A 7,318-nucleotide genomic window follows, 5' to 3' on the forward strand; every position below is an offset into this window, starting at 1 on the left:
GAGGATTTGAGATGGCAAGCAAGTAGTATCACAAGGCCTCGGAAAAAGCGTGCAGTATGCTGAGCTCCAAGCAGTGCTCGGTGTAGCTGTGGGGGAATTAACAGAAGGTCCATGTCCTAGAAGGCCCATCTATATTTATAGTGACTCCTGGATGGTAGTAGAAAGATGTACTAAAGGCTACCCCTGTGGCAGAAAAAGAACTTTAAAAGATGAGGACAAGACATTTGGAGCCACAAAGAGTGGAAAGCCTTATGGGAGTTAGCCCAAGATAAGCTTCCTCTGCACATCCGACATGTGAGTGCAGCACATGGAAATAAAGCAGGAGAAGGCCCAGAGGCAAAGTGGAATAGAAGAGTTGATCAGCTAACAAGAAAGGAGAGCATGGAAACCTTGTATGTTGAAGAAAAAAATCAAGTGGCTTGTCCATCGTTACCCAATTCCTCCTCCCACTGTACACCTGGGGAATGAGGTGGAGAATGCCTACATCGACAACATGGACACCCCAGGCATGATGGAACCTTCCACCTGGCCACATCTTGGGGCATTCATGTAACTAGGAAGGAAGCACAAGAAATAGTCCGTGCATGCATCACTTGCCGTGCAGTAAAAATGCGACTAAAACCCTGCCTGACTGTCCCATTGTCATTACACGAAGGAAAAGTAGCGTGGCAGGTATGGCAATGTGATTTCATAGGCCCCCTCCCTCAGACTTCCTGAAAGTGCCAGTACGTGTTTGTAGCTGTAGAAGTTGTCACAGGAATGATGTTTGCCCGTGCCTCAGCAACAGCTACAGCCCAGGACATTTGTGCAGCACTGGAAACTTTGCTCGTTGTGTATCCACCACCTATAGAAATACAGTGATAATGACCCTCACTTCCGCAACCATCTTGTGTATGACTGGACTGCCAAACATAGCATGTTATGGACCTATCACATCCCATACCATCTGCAGTCTAACGGATTGGTAGAGCAAGCCAATGGCATCCTCAAATGCAATTTGCAGTTGGCCACTGGCCTGGGTCTTAAAGACTGGGACTTGCACCTGGATCGAGCTATCAATTAGGCCAATAACCAACCCTGTCTGGGAGGTAGCCCCATGCAGGAAGCCTTTGGATTGGGTGGTCCTCGTGAGCCAGCAGTAGAGCGACCTAGGTATGGTGACTCGGGAAAGCTCCAGGCAGGAGATCAGGTAGTAGTGAAACATCCTTAGGGAGATAAATGGGAAGGGACATTATTAGCCAAAAGTATGCATAATATGTGGTGGGTATTTAACTCAGATTCACCTAACGAGAGCCAAGCTCCTTGTTGTCTTGTTCCTACAGATTGGATCTGTCCACAAGTGCAACCATAACCATTCTAATTGAGCCTGCCACTGAAGATGAGTCCTGCTCTGTCAGCGGTCTGAATCGACTGGCACCATGAAGTGGTGGACTGTTATGAATGTACTCTTTTTATTAATGCCTTATTGTGTTTCCTTGGTAGGGTATGTCTACTATCCTTCTTATTACCCAGATATTAGTGAACTTGATCCTGAAGACCTCAAGGAGTGGCCTGACCCTGAAAAACATCCCCCGGAAACACTCTCATATGGCCTTCACATGGTCCAGCTCCAGTATCCATACTGGAAGAAATCTGCCAACCCGGAGCAAGTGAAGTTCTGGTCTCAGAGTAGAAGAAACAGGATAGTTGACTGGCAAGGTGGTAACTGTTAGTGCACCTGTGGCACTAGTTATTATCTTGGGTTCATTCCCTACCTGAAAGCTGGAATGGCTGACTGTGGGAGGGGAGGGGATTGTTGTAGCTCTGATCGTTTGGGATTCTGTTGTTACATACTTCCTGAGGGGAACCCTGTTGAGTTCAACGCCCCTGAGTTTGTGTCCCCAATAGTGCATTCTGCATCTGTTCAGCCTTTCGAGCCACTGGATTTCTGGGAGAATCTGCCCCCTCCCATTCCTATGGTGATCGCACTCTCTAGTGGTGGTATGAAGCCCACCAGGTGGGAGAACGCATTACAGGTTGGAACAAAGTTATTACATGGTTTGTAAATCATACCTGCACAGAGGCATGGTGGAATGGTACCCACTTTAATACAACCAGAAGAGGCTGTATCCTCAAGTCTCCACCACTTATCCTCATCCTTTCATACCAGTGGGATTCCTGAAGCAAATCAGTGCTATGATTCTGCCAGGACAATGCCATTGCTTCATTGTTCACTGCCATTGTTCAGACCAGAACAATGGTAAGTCTGAGCTACTTTTCCAAACTGTTCAGCAGGAGCCTGGGTAGCTGAAGGGTTGCTTAGAGGGAATGGCCATTCATTTTCCATTCCATAAGTGCACTTAAGTCCCGCAGACAAAGAGATACTCCAGGTTATCTTTGGGACAGACTTAACTCAGCTATGAATGTATGGAAGTTAGATAAATCCCAGAAAAACAATGAAGGAGTAGCCAATCTCCGACAGGAGGTAGAGCTGCTCACTAGAGGAGGCATGCTCAAAGGAAAAACATCATAGTACACTGATTAATTGCTAACTGATGTAGGATTAGAGACAGCCCAACTTGCTCAAGTCATGATGGACACTGCTTTTAAAGCAGACAAATATCAGACTTGGAGTACTGCTTGTGCACAAGTCCAGTTATCATTGAAAATGCATTTTTCCTAGGTAATAAACAATGTTAAAAATAGAGAATGGCCACCTGGCTTAGAGCATCATGGGATGCCTGCAACATTTAAAGAAAGATACACCTATCAAGGTACCTGGGTTACTACTTGGGAAGGCTATGATAAGTGTTATCTGGCACTTTACCAACCAGAAATCTCTGCTAACTGGCATCTGTTGATCTTCCAAGGGATGCAGGAAAAGTGAAATACATACATACAACCGAGTCCCACTTGCTGTGATTCTTCTTTGTGGACCATGGCCTGGAGCAAAACAGCTTGTGTAGGGCTACCCTCCCTGCCCCCTAACACACTGATACTGATGCGATGCTGATGCGTAGTGCACCAGATGCGGCATATTTGATTAACCAGCATATTTGATTAAATGGCATCCCCCATTCTTGGAGGATGCAAGATAACAGAGCTTTTGCTGGACATACATACATACAGAGAGAGAGAGAGAGAGAGAGATCGATCATTTGAACACAATCTTTTATTGATACATTTACCATTTTAAAGCAATTTGGAAGTCTACCAGTAACTCAATCATTATAATAAAATTAATTCTAAATAGCTATATATGTTGGCATTTGATTTTGTTTTTTTATCATGGAAAATCAGAGCTCCCCTTGCTCCCTTCACTCACCAGGATGCAGGTCAAGCTGTGACTGTGCCCCCAACTGCTTTGTGGTGCTGAGCAGCCCTAACATACTGCTGCCCCTCACTCCCAAGCCAAAGGCTCCCAGCCCTACCAGTGCCCCTTACTCCTGACCTCCAGCCCCAGTCCCCAGCCCTCCAGTGTGAGGGTGAGTGTGTGAGGCAAAGCGGGCGGGGGGGGGGGTAGCAGGGTGCCTGACCATAGGTGACATCATAGGCAATTAATTAGAGGGGCATGTGTCCCCCCCATTTGTGTGCCCAGCCCTATTGGATTAAAGTTGTGCACAAACAATGACACATGAACTAACTGACCCTAAAGAGGACAAACCCAATACAAACATCGCCATGGTAAGCATCCATGGGGAATCATATACATATCCCTGGAAAAGACTTATAATTACTGTTATGACTACATTGGAAGAAATGTCAGTAGGTTTTGCCCAAACGCTCCCATTTTCAATGCTATTCGGAAGGGATTGGCCATACTTTTACAAAGTACTAAATCAAGTTCAAGGCAGAAGGGTTCAAGACAAAGTGGGGACAAAGAGAGAAAAGGAATTGAAAAATGGTTTCCATGAAGAAACTCAGTCTCCAAATCAAGTGAATAACTATCCTAACATCAATCTAGAAAAAACCATCGGCAAAAACTTCAGGGAGGAACAAGCTACAAAACCTGCTGCAAAGAGCATCGCTAAACGAGAGGGAGTAGTGGAGTGGCTAGAGTTACTGACAAGTTATCATCACTTTGAGGTAAGCGATCATATTCTCTATCACATAGATAAAGGGAAGGTAGTTGGGGAGGAAGTGGAGCAAATCTTGGTACCCTGTCAATACCAGAGGGATATGATAAGAATAGCCCATCCACTATCCCTAGGTGGACATCTGGGTTGAGATAAAACAATTGTGTGGCTCACACTACAAGTGTATTGGTTGGGCCTACATAAACAAGTGAAACAATTCTGCCAATCCAGTCCTAAATGTCAAGGTATTCAAGCCGGTTACCACCCTGGCCACCTTTACAACTGTTAGAGATTGTGACACAGTCTTTTGATCAAATTGCCATGGACATTATTGGCCTGCTCCCTAAGAGCATTGCCAGCTACCAGTTCATCCTTGTGTTTGTTAATTATGCAACTCGCTACCCCAACGCAGTACCCATGAAAGTTATGACAGCCCTGAAGGTAGCAAAAAAGTTGGTCAGGTGGATTACCCAAGTGGGTATACCTTGAAAGATATTATCAAACCAAGATACAAATTGTTTATGTCCCAAGTAATCAAGGGAGTGTGTAATACTTTTAAAATACAACACCTTAGGACATCAGTATATCACCCAAAAACTGATGGTCTAGTCAAGAGATTGAATCAAACATTAAAGGCAATCATCTGGAAAAGTATTCAAGGGGATACTAAATGGTGGAAACTGTGTCTTCCCCCTCTTCTCTTTGCAGTACAAAAAGTGCCCCAAGAGTCCTTAGGATAATCTCCATTTGAACTAACATACCAACATAAGCCACAAGGCCTAATTAACATCATATGTGAAGGTTGGAAGGCAAGTGAGCCTATGTATGAACGGAGCCCTCGACAAGTCATAGAGTTGTGAGAACAGTTAGAGAAAGCAAGACAGATCACCGGAGATAACTTATAAAGAAGTCAAGCAATTAAAAAAATATATAACTAAAGTACTAGAGAAAAAGAATTCCAAAATAGTGATCTAGTCCTAGTAATGTTGCCAAATCACACCAGTCAAATATCCTCCAAATGGCAGAGTCTTTTCATGATAAGTAGATGGGTAGGTCCCACAAATTATGAAGTAGAATGTTCTGGGCCACGTAAAACAAAACAAGTTTATCATGTCAATCTATTTTTTTTAATGAGAGAAATGTGAAAATTACTTAATGAACCCTAAAAAGGTGAATGAAAAATGGGCACCAAAAATTAAGGAGGCACAAGAAAAAAATTGTACGTTACCCATGATTGGAATCCAGGTGCCAGAAGGGGGAAAAGAACAAGTAAAGAAGTTGCCTAGGAAATTTAAGAATGTATTCACAGAAGTGCCAGGCAGAGCACAAGAAATTTGTCACCAAATTAGGACCAGCCCTGCCCAAATAGTAAGGGAACACTGGCAAGGGTTGCCACAGGCCCTCTATATACCAGTGCAATGTGAAATAGAGCAAATGTTAAACCTGGGCATCATCAAAAAATCCCAGAATCCGTGGAGAAGTCCCTTGGTAGTAGTACCAAAACCTAATGGTTTGGTACTGATCGAACTTTGTACTGATTTTTAAAAAGGTGAACTCAATTTAATCTTTTGATACTTTCCGAATGCCAAAAATCAAAAAAATGCTGGAAAAGATAGGGCAAGCCAAGTATATGTCAATGTTAGATTTAACAAAAAGATAGTGGCAAATTCCCGTCGCCTCAAAGGACAAAGTAAAAACAGCATTTGGAACCCCATGGGGCCTATATCAGTTCACACAGATGCCTTTTGGTCTACACAGGGCAGCGGCCTCTTTCCAAAGGTTAATGAATAAAAAACTACTAACACATCACGGAGTAGTTAGTTCAAAAGTCATGGTCATCATGGGTGACCTGAACTGTCCAGACATTTGCTGGGAAGAGCAGTCAGCCAGGTCTGACCACTTATTTAGCTTCCTAGCTGAAATGCAGGATCTCCATCTAACCCAGGAGGTGCACAGCCCCACCAGGGGAGACACCCTGTTGGACCTGGTGCTGGCCACAGGCGACAATCTTGTGAGGGGTCTGCGGGTGCTTGACCACCTGGGCAATAGCGATCATCACCTGCTAGAAGTCACCATCCAGCACAAGGTGGCAAAGGCCTGAAGCAAGGCAGCAGCCCTAGACTTCAGAAGGGTAGACTTCAATAAGCTAAAGATAATAGTCAGGGAGGCACTGAGGTCCTGGAGGGGAGGGGAGTCGGGTGTCCAAGAAGAGTGGTCGCTCCTTAAGAAGATGATCCTCCAAGCCCAAAGGGAGGTAATCCCAACATGGATCAAAGGAGGCAGGAAGGCACAAAAGCCCCCATGGCTCACCAAAGGAATCTGGGAATGTCTCCTAGCTAAAAGGGAGGCATACACCCAATGGAAGGGAGGGGCCACAAATGGGGGGGTGGAAGGGCTATACTGTGGTTGCTCGGGGCTGCAGAGGGGTGGTCAGGAAGAAGGTACTGCGTAACATGGGGCCCCTGCAAGACATGCTAGGAAATCTGGTCGTCACACCAGACGACAAAGCTAACCTATTTAATGACTTCTTTGCCTCCATTTTCCTGAGCAGGGACCAGATCAGCCCCGCCCCCCACTGGGACTTCCTCAGGCCCCAGGGGAGATGCACTTAGGCCAAGGGTCAGTGAGGATCTAGTCAGGGAACTTCTGGAGGGACTGGATGTATTTAAATCAGCTGGTCCTGACGATCTTCACCCCAGAGTGCTGAGGGAATTAGCTGAGGTCATTGCAGGACCCCTAGCATGGCTTTACGAGCACTCGTGGTGCTCTGGTGTGGTGCCAGAGGACTGGAAGAGGGTCAGTGTGGTTCCCATCTTCAGAAAAGGGAGGAAGGAGGACCTGGGAAACTATAAGCCAGTTAGTCTTACCTCAATCCTGGGCAAGCTCTTTGAGAGAATTATCCTGGTGCATGTCCATGAGGGGCAGCGGGGGAGGTTATGCTTAGGGGCAATCAACACGGGTTCATCAGAGGCAGGTCCTGTCACACCAACCTGGTGGCCTTCTATGACCAGGTCACAAAATTCTTAGATGCAGGTGTAGCAGTGGATGTAGTCTTTCTGGACTTTCAGAATGCCTTCAGCACTGTCTCTCACCCCATTCTCATTAAAAAACTAGAGGACTGTGGTGTCAACACCTACACAGTCAAATGGGTCGCTAACTGGCTGGAGGGCCACACCCAGAGAGTGGATGGGTCATTTTTGACCTGGAGGGATGTGGGCAGTGGGGTTCTGCAGGGCTTGGTCCTCAGGCCCACACTGTTCAAC

This window comes from Crocodylus porosus, unplaced genomic scaffold, assembly GCF_001723895.1.
Source record: "Crocodylus porosus isolate Cpor-Errol unplaced genomic scaffold, CroPor_comp1, whole genome shotgun sequence".
Classification (NCBI taxonomy): domain Eukaryota; kingdom Metazoa; phylum Chordata; order Crocodylia; family Crocodylidae; genus Crocodylus; species Crocodylus porosus.